The sequence below is a fragment of the Urocitellus parryii genome, chromosome 10 (assembly GCF_045843805.1).
Source record: "Urocitellus parryii isolate mUroPar1 chromosome 10, mUroPar1.hap1, whole genome shotgun sequence".
Lineage (NCBI taxonomy): Eukaryota > Metazoa > Chordata > Mammalia > Rodentia > Sciuridae > Urocitellus > Urocitellus parryii.
Genome location: NC_135540.1, coordinates 90,867,510 through 90,880,765, shown reverse-complemented (window position 1 = coordinate 90,880,765; position 13,256 = coordinate 90,867,510).

Here is a 13,256-nt window from a genome sequence, read left to right as displayed (position 1 = left end):
AAAGAAAAAATATCCCAATCAATAAATGGGCAAATGAACTAAGTAGTTCTCAGAAGAAATAAGAATGATCAACAAATACATGAAAAAATGCTCAACATCTCTAGCAATCAGGGAAATTAAAATCAAACCTACCCTGAGATTTCTTCTCATTCCAGTTAGAACATCAATCATTAATAAAACAAGTAATATAAATTCAAGAGAGAATGCAGCGTGTAAAGGAATACTTATATACTGTTGTAAATTAGTATAATCACTATGGAAATCAGTGTGGAGCTTCTACAAAAGACTAGAAATGGAACCTCCATATGAATCAACTATACCACTTCTCGGTATTTATCCAAAAGAATTAAAGCCAGTATACTATAGTGATACATGCATACCCCAAGTTAATAGCAGCAGAACCTCCTTATTTTTAAAAATAACTTTAAATCCTAAAGCCAAAGAAGAAATGACTGATTACACAAAATTCTAAATCTTCTGTAGGATTAATTAAAAAGAGAGAAAGGAAAAAACAAAGAACAAATAACAAACTGAAAAAAAATATATTTTTTTTCCTTGATTTTTGTCATCAAACCTGTGTAAAACTATAGAGAATAAGTTTGTATGGTTTTAAACCATTAAATTTGTGGTAATTTGGTAAAACAATAGAAAACTAATAAAATGTGCCACATACATTCCTCTTATACTTTCTTGGGGATATTAAAAATGGTGACTTTAGGGGAAAATATGATAATTTATCTTCTTTTAGCTATATGTACTCTTTTCCCAGCAAACCCATTTTTAGAAATCTATCCTACAAATATACTTGCATAAGTACAAAATTATATATGCATAAAGTTATTCATTGTTGCTCTTAAAAATGGCAAAAGAATAAGAAATATCCGTGGGATTAGATATAGGGTCTTTGTTGAAATAAACAACAAATTTCATTTGGCATATCCACAAAATGAAATTCTATGTAAGCTATAAAAACAAATGAGGAGGGGCTGGGGCTACTGCGCAGTGGTAGAGTGCCTGCCTAGCACATGTGAGACAGTGGGTTCCATCCTCAGCACCACATAAAAATAAATAAAGGTATTATGTCCTTCTACAATTAAAAAAATATTGTTAAAAAATGAGGAAAATCTTGTGTTCTGACTTGGAGAGATCTTCAAGATACATGATTAGGTGGGGAAAAAATCAAGAGATAAAATAATACATACACTACATTTTGCATAAGAGTAGGAAAAAACACATAAGACTATATATGTATATATTTGCTTGTATTTTTAAAAAATATAAATTTTTAGTAATTTTTTAGAAATTAAAAACAGTTACCCAAAACAGAAATGAGAAAGGTAGGCGGGTGCATTATAGAAACCAGACATTTCTGTTTATACCTTTGCAAAATAGTTTAATATTTTGAACTATGTCAATACATTATTTATTTTTAAATATATTTTAGTTGAAAATATTATAAACAATAAACATAGCAACTATGTAAATCATAGAGTACATTATGTGGTATAATATATGAGTTTTCCATTGTTAATATAACAAATTATCACAAATTTAATGGTTTAAAACAATACAATATTATTCTCTACAGTTTTGTAGGTCAGAAATTTTACATAGGTCTAATGACTAAAATGAAGGTATTATTAGGGCTGAAGATATTCTGGATCCACTAGGGACAATCATTTCCTTGCTTTTTCCAACTTTTAGACAACCACTTTCTCCATCTACAAAGCCAGCAATATTGTATCTTTCTACCCTTTTCCTCCACAGTCATATTTCCCTCTCTCTTCTGCCTCCCTCTTCCATGTTTTTTTACAGCTTTATTCCATTTTTAAGAACCCATGTAATTATATTTAGCCCACAAGATAATCCAGAATATTACCTCTATTTTGAGGTTGGGTGATCTTCATCCATCTGCAAACATTTGTTGCATAACCTAACATATTTGTGGATTCTGGGGATCAAGATGTAGACATCTTTTTTGGGGGGATGGGGTCATTATTCTGCCTACCACATATATCAAAGGCAATAATTGTATACAAAATGTGGAAAAGAACAGAGTAAATGCTGAAAATATGCTGTAACTTTAGGATGTGAAGATAAACCTCACTAAGAGGATGACATTAGAGAAAGATAGGAAGGAAAAGTTAATCTCAGCCATTCTCTTTCTCTTGCTCTTCAAATGAGGCACTCTGTGACCTCAAGACCTATGCATAATTTGCTCTATGCCTAGAACTACTTTTTGCCAGATATGGGCATGGATGACTATTTTGCTCAAAGATAGTTTTAAAAGGTGGGAGATATTTTAGTAACCAAGTTTAAATGGATCATATATTTTTTCTTCTCATGTTCCATGGACCAAAATTAGACACAGGCCCTTACATGCAAAGATAGTGGTAAATTCAGTTTAGTTGTGTTCTCAGAACCAAAAATGGGTTTGGTGAACATCTAGCCAATATTTGTATTTTCTACACAATTCAGTGTGCTTTTGATGGACTTAGGATATATTTATACCTGTATCCCTGACTGTCTAGAAAGCTAATTAAATCCTATGGATATAAAGTTGCCAAAAGCAACTGGGCATTATAGTATTAATGACAGTGAGAATCCAATGAACCAAAAGAATTTACATAGCTTAATCCCTTGACATAAAATTCAGTGGGAGAATGTGACTCAAAGAATCACACTGTTCCTCACTAATGAATAAGCATGGAAAAATCTACTGCCAAACATTATAACTACCATTTCTTTGTGTGAATAAAGATTATCAATGCAGAAGTAACCCTCTTTTCCAACAGAACTTTATCCTATTGCCAACAAACACTGAAGACTATAAGAAGGATACCTCTTTAAAAGCTTTTTTATTTGATTCCACTGCAATCCTGAGAATAAAACAGCAACTCACCACCATCAAATTTCAACAATATCCTGACCTATGCATGAGAAGATATATACTTTCCATAAAGGTAGGCACTGGAATTCCAAATTTGAGACTTTATAATTCTATTTTAACTCAGATCATTTTATGTAAAAATCTTACAATATTTTATGATTTTTTCTTTTTTTATTTTGAATATAGGGAAGTTTTATCCTGAAAAATAAATTGGAAAAAGAAACTCAGTCTTCAACTTATGTAAGCCAAACCAAAAATGAAAAGTACATTTTCTTTTCAGAGATTCAAAAATGCCTAGAAGAATTGCCCCTAGTCACCTGGCAGAGTTACAGGGAAGGAAAAGTCTTAGTGGATAGAACACATCTGAGGATGCTCTGGAGTCAGACTAATAAACATACCTCCATGCGTCTACAATAATCATGTTTCCTTCTGCTTTTATTAGAGGTAATCTTACACATGACTCTTATTTTGGACATTGACCTTCTTGTCACAGGAAACTTGCTTTAGAAATTTCTGAATCCCCTGCTGTGCCCAGCAAAAGCCTGCCACAAACAAGTCATGCAAAATATCTCCTGAATAATACAAGCAGCTGGGGATTTGGAAACTGATATCTGAGATGATTATAACATAAGGGCCAATCACTTTACAGCTCTCAAAGTGCTTTCACATTATTCGGTCATTTACTTCCTACAGTGACTCCACAAGAAAAATGTCATTTTTTCATTTTACATATAAGGAAACATTTTAGGTCCTCCCCTAATCCCTACACTGGAGAGTGGAGTGTAGGAAGAGATTGCTGTTCTCTGCTACTATGATAATCTGAACTCTACCAATTCATGAACCAGACCCTCTAAAAATGTATTGTATAGATTCAGGACACATTTCTCTTCTCTGAAACTCTTACATTAGAAACATAAAATTATCCACTTTGTATATTTTTTAAGGAAATATTTTGTTTCACTCATTTTGCCCTAAGCATGTGGTCAGACTTAGCAGAGACCTCTTCTGAGTATAAAATGTACTTAAAAACTTGAAAAATCACAATTTAAAAATGATTTTAATGACTATGTTCTGTTCCAGCTTTTCTGTTTCCTGACATAAATCTTGGTAGGAAATCCAAGCATTTTACATAAAACATAAAGAATCAGGGAAAGAGATTGATTGATGTGTGCAAAGTTTAGTCTGGTGCACAGAGAAGAGGATTGACAGTTTACTCTCCTCTGGAGATTAAAAATATAGAGAACATGAAAATGCTTTAACATTGATATGAACCTTTTAAGTCTGTAATCAGTAAGATATTTGTTCAGTAAAAAAAGCTTTTGTAAATTTTTTTTTGTAGTTGCAGATAGACATCATGCCTTTATTTTATTTGTTTTGGTTTTTGTTGGTGGTGGAAGGGTGGTTTTTGTTTTTATGGTTTTTGGCTTTGTTTAATGCAGTGCTTAGGATTGAACCCAGTGCTTCACATGTACCAGGCAAGCACTCTACCACTGAGCTACAGCTATAACCCTGAGAAAAGTTCTTCAAAGAGACAATAAATAATGATTTTTATAATGAGAATCACTTATATCACCTGAACATAAGATAATGATTTTGTTTATTCATGTGTAAGTTCCTATGAAAAAACTATGATAATTGTACTGTCTAGGAAAATTTAAAATGTTCTAACCCTAATTTTACCAAAATCCCTTTTATTATTTTTAAAGAAACAATATGAGTATTTATTTATATGGTAGCTTCATTACTTTTTAAAGTGGAGTATTTCTATTATGTAAAATCCCCCAAATGTTTTCTCAGCATCGTTATGCAGAAGGCTTGAGGATTATATATAAAAATGTAATTTTATCAGTTAAATAATTTGAACCTAAATAATGTATCCATGGACGTGGCTAAGAGGGGTAACCATCTGACCATTTTTAGGGAATAACAAGAAAGGATGAAAACATTATCACTGATTCTTAGACTTTGAGTTCAAACTTCCAGCTATTGATAAGTCCTATAAATCACAATCCTTCAACCTTTTTATTCTATTCAGGCCATCTTTGCAAATTCAGTGATAATTCTTAACTTCTTTTGTGTTCTCTGAACTCTCCAAATACTAGATATTTTGGAAGTCCATTGAAAAGTATTGAATTTTATCCATAATTGAGCTATTGTCACCTGCAATTCAATGTTGCTGTTTGAGTAAAACTTTTATACCCCTACATACTCCCTTTAAGAGGCAAAGGTAGATGTTCACGTTTAAAAAAAAAATCATCTTCCTTTGGTGCTAGCTTGATACTCTGCCATGCCTCCTCTCTTACTAGAGTCTTACTGGTCCTATATGATATTGGATGAGAAAAATATCACATTGCTTAGAGCTCTCTCAGAGGTTCAGATTAAGCCAAAGTACTATCAACAAAGAACCTCTGACCTACAGTGTAATTTATTTTTGAAATGAGAGTTTGATTGCAATTCTCATTTTCTTTCCCCTTATTTATTTAATAAAAGAGTTTGAGTCCATAATTTGAATATAAGCTTTCCCCTTCGTTCTCAAGTCTGAATGAATCTTCTCTGTGAAGATTCATAAATAATTTACATTAATTTATACTGAATCTGGAGAAGTTATAATTTCCACAATTTAAAATGATGTATATATAGGTGACTAGCAGTATGCCATTTGCACTTACCATCTTAACACCTAGGCCATCTGGTAGCTGTATTCTTATTATTGACACAAATCCATCAAGCTATCCCATATCAGTTAAGTATTAGATTTGAAAAATTCTATTTTTTAACAAATAAACACTTGTTTCTCATATTTACAAGGAGCAAACATTTTGGCCAACTTCCATAAGTATATAAATTACTGTACATTAATAAATGATGTAGAGTTACATAAAAAAAATAACTTATTCTAGAACTAAAGGGAACAACTAAAGCAACAAAAAAAAAAAAGTGTCTCTTTACCTTAAGTAAAAAGTATCCAATTTGTTGATGAGGCCAAGAGAATCAGAAAAAGATCAAACAATGTAGCAAAATTTAGTTTCTGTGAATTCTGTGAATAAAGCTTCCTTCACAATGAAAGAATGAAGAGTAATTGTTTAGAAAAGTATCTAAATTGAGCAAGAAAGAGACAAATAGAAGCTTGTGACAATAGGAAAGAGAAGAAAAGAGAAGCTCAAAAATTTTAGGTCCATAATTTATTAACACTTCATTATAAAAATAGAAGAAAGAATCCTAGAGCCACAAAAGTAGGAAATTCATTGTGCTTCTCATAGAAGTTGAGTGTAGGAATGGTGGTTACCAGAGACTGAGGCGAGTACTGGGGAAGAGGATCTGAGAAAAGATTGATCAAGCGACCTTTACAGTTATAGAAGCAAGAAGTTCTGGTATGCTTTTTCACAGTACAGTGATAGATAACAAAAAGGTATCATAGATTTCAAAAATGTTAGAAGAAAGGATTTTGAAAGTTTTTGCATTAAAAAATTATAAAATAGGAATATTTGATGATGTGATAAATTATGTATGCCTTAGGTCAGAGATAGCATTTTTTTCAAAGGGAAAATATAACATATTTTCCAGATCTAATAATGTAAATAGACTGTACACAAGTAAAACTAAACCAAACACTTTATAAAACTGAGATAAAAAGAAAAAAAATATATATATATATATATATGTATATTGAACCAGAAAAAGGTAGGTATATAGATTCTCATTTCAGTAACCCAGTCCATATTTCCTTTCCCCACAACAAGGACTTGGTGGTAATTCTTTTCCTGGAAGGCTGACCCATACCTTTATTCCTAAAAAGTTAGTGATTTTAACAGTTTGCTGTATTAAGGTAAAATATCTACTGATTTTACCTGAAGATATGAGAGGACAAAGAAACATCTAAGGAAAATATATCTATGAAAGATGTTTAAGTTCTCTAAATCAAAAACTATAAAGTACTATGGAAATAATTAAAAGTCTAAGTGGAAGAACATATATTGTTCATAGATTAAACGATTCGTTACTGTAGCCAGGTATGGGGACCCATGCCCACAATTCCAGAGACTCGGGAACCTGAGGCAGGAGGATCACAAGTTCAAAGCCAGCATCAGCAACTAAGCAAGCCCCAACTTAGTAAGACCCTGTCTGAAAATAAAAAATAAGTAAATAAAAAAAGATTGAAGATGTGGGTAAGCAGCTCTGGGTTCAATCCCTGGTACCAAAAAAAGAAAAGAAAGAAAGTTTAGCGAAATTGCTGTATTAATTTTTAGGACTTATTTTGAAGCCATAGTACTTATAGTACATAATTTTGATAAGAGATAAACAGAAACACCACTGAAATGAAGCAAATGGCCTAGATACAGTCCCACAGATAATGGGACTAATTTATAAGAAATGTGGCATTACAGATTAATGGGGAAATAATTCTCTTTTCAATAGAGATACTAACTTAATTAGATATCCAAGTTGGGGGAAAAATATAACTCAAATAAATATTATTCCACCTCTCCTCCTCCCCCCAAAAAAAAATTTTTAAAAGACTAGTGAATTGTAAATCTCAAAGTAAAAGACAATACACTCTAGTGTCTAGAAAATAACAGGCTATCTTTAAGACTTTGGTTATATTCACATAGCTAATAAATTACATATAAAAAATTCAACCTCATTTGTAACTGGGAAATGCAAATATAAACCACAATTGAGATACTACTACAGGCTTATAAGAATGGCTAAAAAATACAAAGACTGACAATACCAACTAAAGATTGAAGCAACTGAAATCTTACATACACTATTTCTGGCAGCACAAGTTAGTGAAATTGCTTTAGAAAACTGTATGGATTTCTATACTAATATTGAAGAGATACATGCTAAGAAATCAGGTATGGATATATACTCAATATTAGTATATTTCCCACAAAAACTCATGTACACCTAACAACAACAAATATGTACAAGGATTTTCATGGTGGCATCATTTCTAATGAAACAACACTAGAAACATTCTAATGGTTCATAAAGTACAGAATGGATAAATTTGTGGTGAATTTATAGAAAAGATTAGTTATTCTACAGTGACTTAATAAATTAATTACACTTACACTCAATATGCATACTCTCAAAAACAACATTGCACAAAAGAAGCCAGATATACAAAAAATACTGTTTTATTCTATTTATATAAAATTCAAAGACAGATCTACACAAGTGTTAAATGTATAATAGTTAACTTTAAGGAGGAAGGAGGGAGAAAACTGGGAAGAAGTCAAGTAGCTTTTGGTGAATGTTGTGGTTATAGAGGTATTTGCCACCACTTTTTTTTTTTAAACTGGGGAGTGAATCCCCAGTTTATGTTGTGGTTATAGAGGTATTTGCCACCACTTTTTTTTTTTAAACTGGGGAGTGAATCCACGGGTGCTTAACCACTGAGGTATTTTTACAGTCTAGCGAAGGCAAAACACAAAACACAGTACTCCTACAATGAAAAAGTAGGGCAACTGTTCTTTTATCTTTTTCAAAAGATCCTATTAATAAATTTAGCATTGCTCACCATAATTCATTTCCACACAGAACACAGAGGTATCATGAGAAACCACCTAACGTATGGAGACAAATACATAGAACAAGAGGTCTACCTAGGGAAGCTTGCAAACTAGTTCTAAAACCATCTTCATGCCATGCAATTTGTATTAAAGAATCTGTCTTACCAAATGGATTTTAAAAAGTCCCTCCAAAAATTCCTTCAACCAAGACTGCTTTTCTGTCCAACTAAATTGCTATGAACATTCTAGATTAATCTACCACTCTTTCATTTATTATATAACCAATTACAGAAGCTTCTTCAATCAACAACGAACCCCATACACACTCAGAAGTTACCTCAAAACCAAATATGACTACAGCAACCACTAAAGCTAAAAATGCCATGGTGATGACCCCTGAAGCTGAAACTACCACATGATGACATCAGAACCCAAAGCAACTTCATTTGAAAAATGTGTCAGAAAACAACACAACAATCACATCCAAATTTGAAGTAATCAAATCACCTGTAACTCTTCATCCACCACAGGGACTACCACAGAGCTTGAAAACAGTCTGGCAATCTCTGCTGAATCTCAAACCACTCCAATAATCTCCATTGAATGGATCATCCCTGAACCCAAAATAACCACAGCAATCACCATTGAAATTGAAAGCACCCCAGTGACCACCAGGAAAACTGAAACAACACAAGGATCCACCCCAAAAATCACCAATCTGAAACTGTGGAAAGTACTGCTGAACTTAGATTCATACCTAAGTCCACTTCTAGATCAAAAACCACCCCTGGAAAATTGTTGATCTTGAAATGAACACAGAGACTATCACAGAAAGTTAAATCATTCCAATGAATATCACCAAACTCCAAACTACTCAGAAACCACCCACAGACTCAAAACCAGCCCAGAGTCTACCACTGAACCTGAAACCATCCCAAAAACAATCACCACTAAACTCCAAACTACCTACGAAACTCTACTAGTCCCAAAATCATCCCAAAATTCCTTCAGAACATAAAACCACCCTAAGAACTTTCATTAAATCCCCATTAACAATAGTGAACATGAAACTACTACAACAATCACTACAGAACTTAAAATTTCCCTGGAGAACACCACCATACCTGAATCCATCCCAAAAACAATTGTTAAACATAAAACAGTTTCATACAATACTATCAAATCAAAGTAACCCATGCTTGACCTGAAATATCCATTCCCCAAGCCACAGTGGCCTCAACCACAATGAATCAATCCAAACCACTTTTCTAACCACATTTCCTTCTAATACAACAAACACAGCTCAGGCTCTGATTACTTTAACCATCTCTACCACTTCTTTAGCAATTCCATACAGAATAAGAACACAACACTTCAATTATGAAATATCAGTTTCCAAAACTCTTTTTCCTTCTTAAAGCATTCCCCAACTTAAATCATTACTATTAAAATTCCTAAGTTAAACATATAAGCCACAAAGTGCTTTCAGTGGAAAGGATCTATAAGTATAAAGGGCAATCTACAATTTCTACTATTACTAGCATACCTAACTATAAATGTTAAGTATTCATCTATTACAATTACTAAAAGAAAAATCACTCAAAACTTAGAATAATATCTCTATTTACTTATTATAGTTACTGACACCAAACTATCTCCCTATAATCTAAAATCTAAACTGAATAACACTGTCCAGAAAGCTAGATATAATCATTTGATGGAAAGTTGTTACTCTAAATTTTAAAATTAAAACTTTATTTATGAGTTATCATTTAAAAATTTAAGCCAGGCATGGTGGTATACACCTGTAATCCCAGTGGCTCAGGAGGCTGAGACAGGAAGATCTCAGAGTTCAAAGCCAGTCTCAGCAACAACAAGGTGCTAAGACTGGCTTTGAACTGGTCTCTCAGTGAGACCCTCTCTCTAAATAAATTACAAAATAGGGCTAAGGGTGTGACTTAGTGGTCAAGTGCCCATGAGTTCAATTCCTGGTATCCCCCAACCAAAAAAAAATAATAATAATAGAAATTTGAGTCAGCTCCTACAATAGGAATCACTTAGAAAGAAACTTTTCTGCCCTCCTACGTCCTGGAATGATCCGTTCAACTGGTGGCTTTAAAATATTCATAAAAACCATGAATTCACTGTTTGAGTACTTTTTTTATTTTTTGATTTTCTATGAACTCAATGATAAATAACAAAACCTCTAGCAATTTTTAATAAGATTTGAATGTTCCATTAAGAGTGTAAAAATAGAATATGTTCATGTAGAAAATTTAATGAAAATCTGGAGGCTTTATGACATTCCAATATAATAGAAACTAGTAAAACCAAGAAGTACAGGTTGTTGATAGGCCAAGTTGCATCAATCACAAATAAGGTTTTAATCATCTTTTTTCTCACCAAAACTACTGATATTGTTTTTTTCTAAAGTATTTTTTTATTTGTAGATGGACACAATACCTTTCTTTCTTTATTTATTTTTTATGTGGGGCTGAGGATAGAACCCAGTGCCTCACACATGCCAGGCAAGCACTTTACCACTGAGCCACAACCCCAGCCCTAATATTGGTTTTGCTAAAGTATTTTACAATGCAAATTTTCAGTATTTGCAGATGCTATGAAGCAATTATATAAAGCAATTATTAACAAACTCAACCCACAGAATTAAAATATCAAGTGATAAGAACTTATATTTTTCTCAAAAACACATAACTTTAGTTACTAAAATTGTCTTTATGGGGGCTGGGGGTGTGGCTCAAGTGGTAGCGGGCTCGCCTGGCATGCATGCAGCTGGGTTCGATCCTCAGCACCACATACAAAGATGTTGTGTCCACATAAAACTAAAAAATAAATGTGAAAAAAATTCTCTCTCTCTCTCTCTCTCTCTCTCTCTCTCTTAAATAAATAAATAAATAAATAAATAAAATTGTCTTTATGAACACTTTCTCACAGATCTTCACCAATTCAAAGAATTCACCGCTAATCATATTGTGGCTTGCTTCCAATCCTCCAAAAGCTAATTTTAAACAATATATCTTTACAGAATAAATGTAATATTGTAAGAAATATTATGTTGAAAACTATGTAGTCATTCTTTTCTTTAAATACTTCTGATAGCTAGCTATGCAAATATTAGTTTTAATTGTTCTATAGGAAACAAATACTTTAAAAGAATCCTGTGTACATGTGTACATGTGTACATGTGTGTGCATGCACAAGTATGTGTGTGTGCATGTGCGTGTTTAGGTTGGTAGATTTCAGAAGTATGAGTGAAAGGTATAATAATATTTTCTTTAAATGACAAAAAGTCTTTCTCTAAAATTCTCTGAGCTATTGTAAAAAAATCAATGTAGTAAACTAAATTAAATTAATAGTTCTAATTCTCAGGGAAATTAACATAAGGAAGAAAATCAAACTTATTGGAATGAAGAGTGATTAATGTTCATGGAGGATATTACAAAACTTGATAGGTGGTATTGTATTTCACTATGTGCAAATTACCTATCTGATTTGTGAGACTGAAATAAGATGTTTGTAAAATGCAGTCTGGCACAGGGTAGCACTTACCAATATTGAGCTCTCATATTAGTACTCACATGGTACTCATTAACACTAGTGGCATCCTCTTCTGTTATTACTCAGACAAGTCATGGGTACAGTAGCCAGGTCAAAATATATGTTTGTCAGTCCTTTAAGCCTAATTTAAATGAACATATTTTGCACTTTATTCAGATAAACTAAAGTCAATTTTACCTAGAAGGCCTATAAACAATGAAAGTTTTTTAATAAAAATTAAGCTCTTCCTATCCCCAGAAATCCCCCATCTTATCCCCCACAATCATGTTTCTAACACAATATACAAATTTTATCTTATTTTATCTATTTTTTAATTTTTTTATTATTAGTTGTTCAAAACATTACAAAGCTCTTGACATATCATATTTCATACATTTGATTCAAGTTCATTTTATCTATTACATATCTCTACCTACTAAAATATAGACTCTTATTATTTAATAATTGCTTATTAAATAATTGACTTTTTTCCCATCTCCACAGAGTAGATTTTAAATATTCTCTCCACAAAAAAGTATGTGAGATAATTAATATGCTAGTTTGATGTAGTCATTCCACATATATACATATAAAAATATCATATTATATACTATAAGTTTATAAATGTTTGTCCATTTAAAATAACTAAAAAATAAAAAATCAGTTTCAATGTAAAGTCAATCATATTTACCCTTCAAGAAAGTAAATTTCAAGAAATAATGTATTTTGTGTTTCTCAAAATATATTCCACAGAAGAGTAGTACAAGACAATAAGTTCTCCAATCAAATAACTTTGAGATATGGTAGAGGAAACACATTCATTTATTCTAGGACTTCTGGGAGGCTTGAACATGCCAAAAAACATTGTGACTCTGCAAGAATTCTTAACAATATACAGCCTCATCCTGAATTTTATTCAACTATGAATTCCTTTTGTTAGAGAACATCCTGTGCTATAAGTAGCTAATGGCTAAAAAAAAGATATTATAATTTATTCACTGAGCTCTTTCCATGCACTAGCACTATAATGGACACCTATCATACTCTCTACCCTCTTTCGATTTGACTCTGCATGGAGACCCTGAGAAGTGAAATTAGGCAAGCTATTCTTGTAGCTTTTGTGCTCTCAAGCAAAGAACAACGTATAATGAAAGTCTCTAAATAAATCAGGAATCCCAAAATAAGTTTGAGTAGTCTACCTTCATATTTTTTTAGTAAATTGTATGAGTCTAACTTTTAGAGTGAATTCTGTTCACTGCTATGATTCCTAGGAATAGAGGTCCTGAAGA